We start from the raw sequence: 13526 nt of genomic DNA, 5'->3' as shown, positions 1-13526 counted from the left end.
TTCTAGATGGAAGGTTTTTTCAAAAGATCTTTGGTGAATTTCTGTATCTTGTAGATGGGACGCATTGCTGCTACTGACTGTTGGTGGTGGATGCTTGTGGATGTCATAGAGTCATGGACTTGTATAGCACAGAGACAGACCCTTCAGTCCAATTCGTCCATATCGACCAGATATCCTAAAATAATCTAGTCCCATTTTCCAGTACATGGCCGATTTCCCTTTCAGCTCTTCCTATTCATACATCCATCCAGATGCCTTTTAAATGTTGTAGGTTTGTCAGCCTCCACCATCATCATGTCAATCAAATGGGCTGCTTTGTCAAAGATGGTTCCAAACTTATTGTGTTGTTGGAGCTGCCCCCATCCTGGAAAGTGAGGAGTATTCTGTCACACTCCTGACCTCTGCCTTGTTGGTGGTAGACAGGCTTTGGAGAGTCAGGTTGTGGGTTCCTTGCTGCGTTGTTCCTAGCATCTGACCTGTTCTTGTAGCTATTGTATTTATATGGCTTATGCAGTTGAGTTTCTGGCCAGTGATAATCCCCAGGATATTGATAGTGAGGGATGCCATAATGGTAACGCCATTGAATGTCAAGGTACAATGGTTAGATTGTTTATAATGAAGATGATCAACGCCTGGCATTTGTGCTGAGTTAATGTTACTTGCCACATTTCAGCTCAAGCTTAGGAGGACCATAAGACCCTAAGATTTAGGAGCAGAATTAGCCCATTTAGCCCATTAAATCTGCTCACCCACTCAACCCTTGTCTGATCTGTTTCTCAACTCCATTCTCTTGCCTTCTCATGGTGTCAACACCAAGTGTAGTTTAAGGGAATGCTGCACTGTTTTCACTTTGATGAGGCATAAAACCAAGGCTCTGTCTGCTGGCTTCGGTGGATAGAAAAGACTCCTTGATATCATGGTGTAAAGGAGTATGGGAGTTATCCCCAATGACCTGACCGATCTTATTTATCCTTCAGTCAGATTAGCTGGTCATTATCATATTGCTGTTTGTGTTGGCTTGCTTTCCACAAATTGGCTGCCATGTTACATTCATAACTACACTTCAATGTACTTCATGTGGATGGAAAGAGCTTTTGGGACTTCTGGAGGTTGTGAAGGGTGCTATATCAATGCAAGTCTTTTACCTCCTCCACAAAGCTCTCGGGGCTGTTTTGTGATGATAATGAGACCGTACAAAGTTTTTCTCCGAATGCAGCAGGTGCAAGGCCGATTCTCAACACAGCACAGCTTACAGAGCATCTGCAGGAATTATCAGAAAGTGTTTTAATTGAGGATGTAATCAGTACAGCTCTGATTTCTTTAAATAAAACTATAAACAAATCGATTCCCGGTAGAGCCACATGAAAGAATCCACATTAAATACTTGTAATTATGTTAAAGTAACCACAGGAATGCAGAGTAGGAAACAGAGCTGGAAAATAAGGTGTTCAAATGTTGGCAGCCTTGCAGCAGACAGGGAGACCATTCGTGCCATTGTCATGGTGCTGGCTCTTTGCCAGAGCAATTCAAAACTAATCACATTGCTTTGCTGGCCACCTGTATCCATTGTCTTCCTCTCTTCATGTGTTTCTCTGATCATCCCTTAGACGTTACAGTGGTTTAGACTAGATTAGATTAGATTACTTACAGTGTGGAAACAGGCCCTTCGGCCCAACAAGTCCACACCGACCCACCGAAGCGCAACCCACCCATACCCCTACATTTACCCCTGACCTAACACTATGGGCAATTTAGTATGGCCAATTCACCTGACCTGCACATCTTTGGACTGTGGGAGGAAACCGGAGCACCCGAAGGAAACCCACACAGACACGGGGAGAATGTGCAAACTCCACAGTCAGTCACCTGAGGCAGAAATTGAACCCAGGTCTCTGGGCTAGTCTCCAAAGTAAAAGCATTAGTCTTGAATTCTCTCTGGGAGAGTTTCTCATCCTGTGTCTTATTCTCTGAGCAACAATTCTAAATCAAGGCTCCAAAGGGACCAGCTCTTCCCTCTTCAGCTCATCAAAATGCATTTCAATCTTTAAACATCTAGTAATTCTTTGCAAAGTTTTTGGTGTTCATGTGGAAATGTTCCTTACATGCGGATAATTAGAACTGCTTTCCCTGCTCTCAACCTTGTGAATTACCCCACGTGACTTATGCAGATTTAATACCCTTTTGATTGTTGGACATCCAAAATCAACTGTTCCCAACTGTGACAAAGCCATTAGCTTCTGCTATATGATCACAATCTGTGCCCGTTCTGAGTTAGAGTGCAAATGTTTGGGGATCTGGTGCTAACAACATTTCAGCGTCCTTCTAAAACATGCTCACTCTGCCAGGTCTTATAAGATGTATGAAAGACAAAGGCCAAAGCAACATCTAAGCACACTTCTTCATAAAGCAGATCATGTCACAATGGATCACACTTGTACATTTTCATTTCTCCTCTGTTGCTGATTATATCTATGCATTATTTCCTTGGGCACTTAGATCCAGGCCCCACAGTTGCTAGGATACTGACCCCTTAGTAGCTGGACCTCTCCTATCGGTGCGTATTAATCTGCCTGGCTCCTGCTTTACATCCTTATTTAGAAAATCCAAAGTATTGTGGCAGCACGGTGGCTCAGTGGTTAGCATTGCTGTCTCACAGCGCCAGAGACCTGGGCTCAATTCCCACCTCGGAGTGTGGAGTCTGTGTGGAGTTTGCATGTTCTCCCTGTGTCTGCGTGGGGGTGCTGTGGTTTCCTCTCACAGCCCAAAGATGTGCATTGGCCATGCTAAATTGCCCATAGTGTAACGTGCATTAGTCAGGGATAAATGTAGGGGAATGGGTCTGGGTGGGTTGCTCTTTGGAAGGTCGATGTGGACTTGGGCTTTTTTTGCTTTATCTATCTGTGCTTGAAGGCTAGAGATGTAAAATAAGGGATTACTCTTCACTCTGCAAGTTAGGTCAGCATGCAAAGTCAACACACATCCCAATATCTGTCCTCATTCCTTATTTTCTCCCATTTTGCTTTCTCTCAAACCTTGCAAGACAAAGGAGCCCAACTTGACTGGCATCCCATCCGCCGCCTTCAACAATCACTCTCTTCACCGGTGATGCATGGTTGCAGCATCTACAAGAGGCACTGCAGCAACTCAGCAAGGCTTGTTAGCTCCTTTCAAAACCTGTGATCTAGAAACCCAAGGGCAGCAGATGAACGCCAACACGTGCAAGTTCCCTTTCGGGCCATGCGTTATCCCGAGCTGGAACCATCCTTTCGCCTTTTTGCTATGTGGAAAGCTTGGAACCCCCTCCCCTCATAACCTTTTGAGGGTCTCTGTAGACCTCGACGACTGTAATATTTCAAGATGGCAGCTCATTGGCAATATTTTTTCCCTTAGGCAATTGGAGATGGGCAATAAGAGCTGGCCTAGCCAGTACACCCACATGGTATGAGCACTTTTTTAAAATAATCATTCAGTTTTATCTGTCTATTTTGTCAACATATTTGTAAACTCCTGTGGTTCTTTAGATTCCTCTTCCTTCTCTGTCAATAAAAACCCTCTATTTATGTCATCAAGCAATTCAATATCATGCACTTACCTATCTAAACCTTTTGTCCCAATTGTATCTCGTAAAATTCCTTATTTTTCTTTCATGTTTGCAACTCTTTTTTTACATCACCTATGGCTCCTTGGGGATACTTTTTCTGTTGCTTTCGTTCTTTTTCTTTTTATATTCTGAAGTATTTCTAACCTGAGAACCATGTAGAAATGAGCAGTACATTGTGATGACAGCCTGGAGCAGGGGAAGTGTTCTGTCCATTATATTTGTATGAATGATCTGGATGGAGAGAGACTGAGAACAGAGAAAACGATTTTCAGGAAGTTTTAGTTCATTGATATAACTGCTAGACAAATGAGATGTGAACTTCTGTCTTTCTGAACATTGGTTGGATAACTGTGGGACATGCAGGGAGTAGATATTAACTGGAACAAAATTAACTCATGATAACCTCAGGACCTTCAATGCCTGGATAATGTGAAATGCATCTGACAAATTATGAGGAATTATAGCCAAAACAGTAGCCTGGAAGCCGACAGAAACTATTTTTCAGCTTTGTGTTATACTATGTGTGGGTTACACTCAGAAACTATGTTCATGTTTGATAGCCACCCCACAGAAAAAAAGATTCCCAAGCTTTGTCAGGCTTAAAGTCAGATCAAAGTGCTAAAATGCTGACAGTGGTAGAAAGCTTTAAAAAGCTTTACAGTGTAGAGAGGAAGTGATTTAAACTACAACCTGATTTGTATATGCACTTCAATTTAATTGTATAAGAGGACCTAAACACAGTTTATTGCTTTAAAGTAAATCAGGAGAGTGGGGACACAGAAAAATTAATTTAGGAAAGATACCAGATTTTACTTTAAATCCCAGTGGGAATGTTTTTGGAATAATGGAGGTAGGAGAGTAGTGAGTCTGGGAATTATTCAAGCTAAAATAGAGGATTTTGAGTGGAATAGGTTTGAGAGTGATTTCTTTGACTGTTCCAGACACCTGTACAAATATGGCGTGACAGAATTTCAAATGCATTTCAGATCAGAAATGTCCCGTATTCCTTTTTTGTCATTTTAGCTGATTCCTAGGGATGGCTACATTGGGCTGGGAAATGGGTGCTGACTTTCTTTCTGCTGCCCTGATTGGAAAAGGTGAGTGAATGGGGTGAGGGGAGATTGGGTTGATCTGCTTTAGCCTGCACTATGCTGCCATGCCTCCACGTGTGTGTGTGTGTGTGTGTGTGTGTGCATGCGAAAATGGCACCAGTGAAATGATCAGCTTTCCCAGTTTGTACTCTCGAGCACAGCTTCACCTACCACAAATGCAGGTTGACAACTTTGAACATCATAACATGTGTAATCCCTTAAGTACTCCTTAAGTACCAACTGAAGTTCATCTTTCAGAAGCATTGCTAAGGAACTTGCGATGGAGAGAAGCAAAATGACCCAATATCCAAACATAATTTCTCATCATAACATTCAGTCAAATAACATTTGCCACACAAATGCTAGGCAATGACTGTCTTCCAATAAGGTACCATCCCTTGATCATCAATGGTGTTATCATCAGTGAATCCCCCATTATCAATATCCTAGAGGTTACCAATGAGCAGAAATTGAACTGGACTAACTATACAAATACAATGACAACAAGAGCAGGTTAGAAGCTGGAATACTACAGCAAATAATTCCTGACTCCCCAAAGCCTGCCTATCATCTACAAGGCACAAAGCAGGATTGACTTGATATACCCCATACATGCCTGGATGAATGCAGCTAAAACAATACTAAAGAAACTTGATACTATCCAGGACACAGCAGCCCACTTGATTGGCACCACATCCACAAGGATCTACTCCCTCCACAACCGATGCTCATTCGCAGAATCTGTACCATCAACTAGATGCAGTGCAGAAATTCAGCACAGATCCTCAGACAGCCAATTCCAATCCCACAGTACATGGCAGCAGTGCATGGGAATACCACCACCTGCAGGTTCCCCTCCAAGTTATTCACTATTCTGTCTTGAAAATTTATTGCCGTTCCCTCAGTGTCACTGGGTCAAAATCCCAGCATTCCCTCCCTAAAGCCATTTAAGGTCTACCTACAGCACATGGACTGCAGCGGTTCAAAAAGACAGCTCACCACCATCTTCTCAAGGGGCAACTAAGGATGGGCAAAAAATGCTGGGTCAGCCGGTGCATCCATGTCCCACAGTGAATATAATGGTATCAGAAAGAGATGGCTTGGCTGAAAATTCTCAAACTGGTGTGTTTGTCAATTTCGGATCTGTTTCATAACCTTCCAAAACTAAAGAACCAGCGGTAGGCTCATTAAGAAGTGATTACTTCAATAAAAGATAATGGAATTAAATAATATGATCAAAGAGGTGGCAGTGCAGACTAATGAGTGGTTTAACTACAGACTCATGGCTCATCAAAGCGAACATTACCTGAACTCATGATATGGGGTTTGATTGTGCAGGGATTATGGGAGTGGACTGGTACCATGAAGGTTGAGAGTTTCAATCTCACAATGTTAAACTGTGGAATTACTCAATGAATTGAATTTAAATTGTTATTTTGCATCAGGAAACATCCCCATGCACTTTCAGGTTACTTTTGCAAAAGCTGGATTGGTTCACGAGTGTTGCTTCAGAGAAGAAAGGGTATAGCACTTTTCAACATGTCAGTGCCCAAAATGTTTTATAAATTATCAAATGTTTTATAAATTATCAAGTGAAATGCAAGCATTGATGTAATATCGGCAGCCTTAGTCCCACAATCAGCAACATGGTAATGGCTTTTTTGTGGACGTGTTGGCCTGAACATTTGAGAAGATCCCTTTCAGTAAATCGTGCCATCAGATTATTTTAAAGAGATGTGCAAAGAAACAAGGACAAAATGAGAAAATACAGCAAGCAGTTAGACTATGGGATTTTTTGCCTAGAAAGGTGTAGGGCCAGGTTCAATTGGATGATTGTATGGATAGGCGAAAGCAAGGACTTAAGATGCGAGAGATTAGAGTCGAGACAAAAGACTTTGCCCGAAACGTCAATTTTCCTGCTCCTCAGATGCTGCCTGACCTGCTGTGCTTTTCCAGCACCACACCAGTTATTTGACTGATTATATGGATAGGAAGGGTATTTGAGGGGTAAAGGCAGGAGACTAGCACCAGGTAGCAGAGCCAGTAGCGGGACTAGTGAAGATACAATGGGCTGAACGGCTTCCTGTGCTGCAGCAATTCTATAATTTGTCCTCAGCTGAGAGGGCTGTCAGAGCCACCATTCAATGCCATGTAAAAACGTCAGGAAGGCAGAGGTAGGTTCATGTCAATGTTTATGGGTTTTGAACTCACCACCACCTTCTGCCTAATGGACACACAACCCCGATACCAGGCCGATGAGACTCAGCAATCCAGATTAATCCTGTTCAAAGTGATCCTAATTCACACTAAGCTTCTGCGGGCAAGAAATCCACTTGGGTGAATAGTTGTTCATGGTTGAGTAATAATTAGAAATCTGTCACTGTCACCCGCATTGCAAATATGTACCCCAGGTAAGCTTATCAGATGTGTTCATAACTCAATTCATTTATGCCAGGAGACTGACTCAACATCATTGGGAATCAGGGGGTGGGTGGAGGAGTTCTGCTGGCTGGAGTCATACCTGGTACAAAGGAAGATGGTTGTGGATGTTGGAGATCACTCATTTCAGCCACAGGACATCTCTGCAGGAGTTCCTCAGCATCATGTTCTGGGTTCAGCCACTTCCAGCTGCTTCATCAATGACCTTTCCTCCACCAGAAGGTCGGTTATTGATTATGCAATATTCAGCAAACCTCCTGACTCCTCAGATAGTGAAGGTGTACATGTCCAAATAGAGCAGGCCTGGATGACATTCATACTTCAGCTGATAAGTGACAAGTAACATTCTCACCAAACGTGCCAGACAATGACTATATTCAAGAAGAGAAAGAATCTAACCATCACCCTTTGATGTTCAATGGTATTGCCATTGCTGAATGCTCTACCATCAACATCCTGGACATTACCATTGACCAGAAGCTGAACAGGACTAGTCATATCAAAGCTGTGGCTACAAGAACAGATCAGAAGCTCAGAATTCAGCAGTGAGCAACTCTCCTTCTATTTCCTCAAAGCCTGCCCACAGTCTATAAGGCACAAGTCAGGAGTGTGAGCCTGAATGATTTTAAGTGAATAAAAGAGACTGCAGAACAATAACCCAGTGAGGAGTCTGTTTCTTAAAGAAAAATAAAATGCTGAGCAAAATAAAAAGGAGGTCGAGGGAAAAAAAATTACTGGAATATTGAGGATTAAATTGGTACGGTTTTCCAATTTGCAATCTAGAGAGCAACAATTAAAAATTAACTAAGGGGCCTTGAAAAGGCTATATTGACACTCCCATAGCACACAGAACCTTTGAGACGAAGACAACAATTGAGCTGAAGACCATCCAGGACATTTGATACTCCATCTGCTCGTTGTCTTCAATACTTACTTCCTTTGCCATTTAATGTACTGTTACAGCAGTGTGTATCATCTACAAGATACCCTGCAGAAATTCACCAGGGACAGCAGCTTTTTCGTCACATCCCATGTATGAAATACACATTACTGAACAAAAAACCCCACAAAACAAGTGAATCAGCAGTGCATTTACATGGTAAAAACAATGACTGCAGATGCTGGAAACCAGATTCTGGATTAGTGGTGCTGGAAGAGCATTCTAAATCTCAAATGTTGCAGTGAGGACAGCACGGGAAACATTTATTTGACCTGGACCTTGTACTACACTTCCGGTGTGATTGCATATGCTAAATGCTAACCAAACAATTGAGTGGACACTTATGGATGACCATTTTGGAGGTTACTGTGTGGATTAAGGGTTTGACCTAGAGTTACATTTTCACCACTCAATTCCAATGTTATGGGTTCAACCCTTAGTCTGGTACCACACTGAAAGAGTGTTGTATTGTTGAAGGTAGCTTGCTCCAGTTAATATGTGTAACCAAGGTTCTCTCTGACCTGATCTAAACAGCAGGAGTGTCCAGTATGTCTGTGCCTGTTCCAAAACCTCTCTTGCCTCTATCCATGCCTTTACAGACAAAAGAAAACAGTTAGCACTGCAATTGAAACCAGCTTCTAAAGTTTGTGAGATGAAAGTTTAAAAGAAAATGATGATTGATCAGGCTGAATAATTTACCTGGTAATTATGATATCTGCTGTTATATGCAGCAGCTCAGACTCATGCTGCTCATAAATCATTGATTTGATTCCATTGTGTTACAAGAACTGATCGGGAGCTGGGAATTGATGAGTAGAAGTCACACACCCTTTGTGAAGGTACAATGTCCTAGTGGATAGGAAACATGGTTGTCGTCATCTCAAAGGTTCTGTGTGCTATGGAAGTGTCAATATAGCCTTTTCAAGGACCTGTAATTAATTCTTAACTATTGTTCTCTAGATTGCAAATTGGGAAACTGTACCAAATTCTGCTTGAATCATAAATATTTCAATAATTTTTTTTGTTTTGCTCAGCATTTTATTTTTCTTTAAGAAGCAGACTCCTCGCTGGGTTATTGGACTGCAGTCCATTTTATTCACTCAAAAGTTAAGCAGACAGTTTCCCCCCGCTCCCCCACCCAATGTAAGGTTTAGGGAGGGGACAGAGACATAACATTAAGCCCAAACCAATTCAGAAACTGTCCATGAGCACTGTCTGATCAGAGTTGAAGAGTTGTGAGTGCAGGGGGAAGACCCCTGACACATGTAATTTTAAATCTTTGCCCATGAAGTTACATTTTAAGAAAATTGGGACTTATTTCTTTGGTATTCTTGATGTTAAAATTCCAGTAAGGTGGCATGGCAGACTACCACTTCCCACTTGAAGTTTGAAAAATGTACAGCATTGCAAAAATGGAAAGAGTAAAAGATTTGCAGACCTTTCAATCAACCTGTTCATATGTGTTATGGCCCACCTCTGGACTAGGTGGGGCATCAACCCAAGCCTTTTGACCCAGACCTCAGTATCCTACCACTGCACAGAAAAGGCTTTAATTTTATAATGTCTGAGAGCTTCAGGACCCCTAAAGCACCCTTGCAATGATGCTACTGTTAAAGTCCCTATTTGAGATAGCTCAGGGAATCCCTGATGGACTCAATCTGTAAGCCTCTCTTGGTTCATCCTAGAGATCACACTCTGAGGTAGTCTGGAATGTAAAATTCTTATAGGCAGTTTAGTTTAAATTATTACCTTTATTTACCAATGGCATCAACGTTATACTATAACACAGATACCTACAAGCCAGGATTGAGCAAAGGTTCTGAAACCTTTCACAGAGTAGCAGCGCCAACTCTTACCTAGGACCTCTCTCAGGCTACTCCCTTTATTGCTGCAAACAAGCTGTCTTTATACGGAAATTGGTATTAAAATGACAAAAACGCCACATGTCCTTAATCAGATAAGCAGCAATAAAATGGCAAAAGTTTACAGAGGAAGAGAAACTCATTGACAGGTCTGTGTACGCTTGACTAATTAGGCTACATGCACATCAAAGTGGGAACCCTGATCAAACCAGGCCAAATGGCCGATTGCTTTGGTTGGATAACCTTCCCTTTTAACAGTATATCATAATGAGGGGCTGGTCTAAACTAGATGGAAAGGTCATGAGGTAACCTTGCTCAGCTAACATGCCCAATATCACTGTCTGACAAAATGGCTTTTTAAAAAATCATCTTAAATTCCCAGAATGCAATTTAAATTCATAACATTCCCACATCTCGAGTTCCAGGGAACAACACACAAACATTTGATCTATGACAAGCCAGTGTTCACTCAAATCAGACCATAAAGGGTTAAACTTTTCACCGGCTTCCATCCTCTCTGTGTGTCTCTCTCTCTCTCTTTCTGTGTGTGTTCCTTGAACCCTTCAGTCAGTGAATGGAATTTACCAGAAGAACATTTTCTCTCTGTCACTTACACATAAACATCTTCCAACTTCCTTACTATGTCAGTTTTTTCCTAGCCTGTAAGGGTAATGAGTCATTCTCATTCCAGCATTGTCAAGATGAGGGAACTGAGCTTCATAAATTCAAATTGCACAGTGTGGTTTACATGAAAATGTATCAGGATTGGTTCTATTACATGCATTTTTTCACTCAGCTTATTAAATTACAATTTCTTTTCCTATTGAGTGTGAGTTTTGTTGAGAGTCTTTGATATAAACCAGCAATTTAGTTATCCGACACCATACTGTGAAATATGCGCGCCTCCAGCCTCTGGCGTGAGAAGGAAGTACTGCCACACATTCCACAAGTGAACAAATGTTATCACCTTATTTACACCAATCCATTGACAGTAAGAACAGATGTTCCCAATTCTCCTGAACAAGCACTTTCACGCATTCTCTGCAGCAAATGTGTCACATTAAAGGCTACATGCTTTCTCACGACAGTGGCACATCTTGACCACAAATATCACTGTGGACGGAATTGGAAGATTGTAAAAGACTGAATCAGACTGCTACACTAGACTAGAACTCTCTAGGATGTCTTGAGAGCACAAGGATATGTACACAGGAAGATGGAGCAGTCCTTTATCCAATGTAGTTGTAAGATCGGAGCCTAGTGTACCAACAGTAATGAAGTCTAAGCTTGAAGTCAGTTCGTAAATTTGCCTTCTCCTCAACCAGTATGTGTTGGACCCAAACACCTCAAGTTGCATCAAACTACACAATCAAGGATTTGCCAAACAATGTCCCAAAGTGCTTTACAGCCAATGCAATATTTTAGAAGTGTTTATTGTAGGAAACATATCAACCAATCAGCACACAGTTAGCTACTGGATACAGCAGTGTGATGATTGTCAAAGTCTTTATTGTCTTGTGTTGTTCGCGGGGTGACCTCGTTGTTTTTCTTCATACCCATTTTATGTGTAATATCTTGGGCAAACATTAGCACCTTCTGTTTCAGGACTCTCTCAGCACAGCACTGCAATGGCCACTAAGGTCATGATTTCGAGTTTCCGAGGTGGCACCTGAAACAAACCTTGTGACTTGGGCAAAAGTCCAACCAGCTGAGCCACAACTGACACATGTAAATATAGACAGCCCTTAACGTCTTTGACCCGACAAAGCTGTCTTCTGTCTGGACAGCGTGTGTTGATTTATAGCACTGACAATCAAAGGTGGGGAGTTGAGGGCTTTGCAAGACAAAACATATTGGGCAAGAGTAACAAAGTAAGAAATATATTTTTCTCTGCAGATTCCGATGGTTTTGGTGAGGCCCTGTCCATTGTTGGGTCATGTGTGTCCACACCCTCAGTATAATCGGATCTTGATGCTTGAGCTTATGCAAGCATGCCACTCTCCTCACTTTTGCCAAGTTTTCAGGACATGAAGTGTAAGTGCCAAAGGCACAGAATGCATTTATTTATTCCACACTATGTGTGATTGGTAACCCTGGAACAGAGAGCTAAATGCCCTCCAAGCTTTATTTGAATTGTAAATTTTTTTTATTATGCTAACACAGGTACAAAGGAAATGACACACTGAACAGCCCATGTGCCTGATATCTTTTTAAATGATTAAGTGCAATGAAAATGTTTTAAGGTTGACTCAGTTCCCTTGGGCACAATCCAGTGTGTATGACATAAAGCGAAGGTTAAACAAAGGGTAGCTACCATTGTTGACAAAGAATGAAGGCCATGTCAAAGACCCCTGTGACCCTAAACCACAGTTTCTGGAGTGTGCAATGTGTCTGAAGAGGGTATTGGTTAATTTTCCCATGCCCTACTCTATCCTAAACCAGTTCAGCAAGTGCACTGGATGACAGACCATTCACAAGGTAGTCTAGGGAGACGTAGCAATTACATCTACCTGTTTGTTCCATGAGATCATCAAAACCACTTGTGTATCTCTGGTATCTTTTGATTTAGTGAGATGCCCCAAGCCACTTCCTGGAGACATTACCAAGCAGATTTGACATTGAGCCACATTGTTTACAGATACCAATAATGGTTGAACTTATGCACCAGTCAGCCCCTAACATTTTTTGGCCATAACATGTTTAATTTTCATGGATCTCATGTTAACTCCAGACTTTTAGCCTAAAAAAACCCAAACTTTCTGTACTTCCCAACTGCACACCACTGCAGTAAAAGGTTCATCCTGGTGAAAATCCAGTTCTTCACAAAATTGTACAACACAGTGTGAAAGCCAGAGGTTCAGCTCTTTAGTAGTTCGCACTTGTCAACGTTTAATATTAAGGCTGCCATCTTTCTTTCTCACCAATTCCTCCCCTCCAATGTGGTAGTTTGTCATCAACTTATTGATAAATTTTTAAAAAGCAATAACTTTTTGACTCTATCTGCGCAATCTTTGGGGATGAGGTTGGTGAAATGGTTGATGAAATGTTTGTAGAAGACATCTGTCGTTGGAGACCAAAAGCTTGGCCAAAGAGGTCTTCTCCTTGGCCAGTCTCTCTGGTCGAGACTGACTTGCTCCCTCTCTGGTTCACTGTGCACTGTCTACAAAATGCACCAAAAGTCCTTCGACAGCTCCTTCCGAGCTGATGACCTGTACCACCAAGAAGGACAGGGGCAGAAGGCTGCACAAGAATGCCACCTGTACCCCTCCATCCTGATGAGCATTCCCATGACCATGAGACAGTAATGGACAGGTAGCAATCCCATCTCTAGCAGCACTGAAACACAATAACTTCAGTGATTCAAGAAGGTACCTCACCATCACACTCCTGAGATCAATTCGGGATGGACAGTAAACACCAGTGACACCCCAACCCAGAGACGAATTTTCAAGAGGAAAAGATGCGTTGAGCAGAGGAAATGCCAGTATCATTGGGTAGAATGGGCTGTTTAATGTGTTAGGAGAAAGTGAGGACTGCAGATGCTGGAGATCAGAGTGTGATGCTGGAAAAGCTCAGCAGGTCAGGCAGCATCC

General features: G+C 42.0%; 1 protein-coding gene across 23 annotated transcripts in view; it reads left to right on the top strand.

Moving 5' to 3' along the window:
* Nucleotides 1–13526, top strand: part of celf2 (cugbp, Elav-like family member 2) — a 985143-nt gene that overhangs the window by 377707 nt on the left and 593910 nt on the right. For 2 of the 23 annotated variants that reach the window (XM_072562978.1, XM_072562981.1), the window contains exon 2: nucleotides 4625–4698. The exons of the other annotated variants lie outside the window; for them this stretch is intronic. The gene's annotated coding sequence lies outside the window, so the exon portion shown is untranslated. The remainder of the gene's footprint in view (nucleotides 1–4624; nucleotides 4699–13526) is intronic. 23 annotated transcript variants of the gene reach the window in all.

Source organism: Chiloscyllium punctatum, chromosome 44, assembly GCF_047496795.1.
Source record: "Chiloscyllium punctatum isolate Juve2018m chromosome 44, sChiPun1.3, whole genome shotgun sequence".
Classification (NCBI taxonomy): domain Eukaryota; kingdom Metazoa; phylum Chordata; class Chondrichthyes; order Orectolobiformes; family Hemiscylliidae; genus Chiloscyllium; species Chiloscyllium punctatum.
This window is presented reverse-complemented; position numbering and strand designations above follow the sequence as displayed.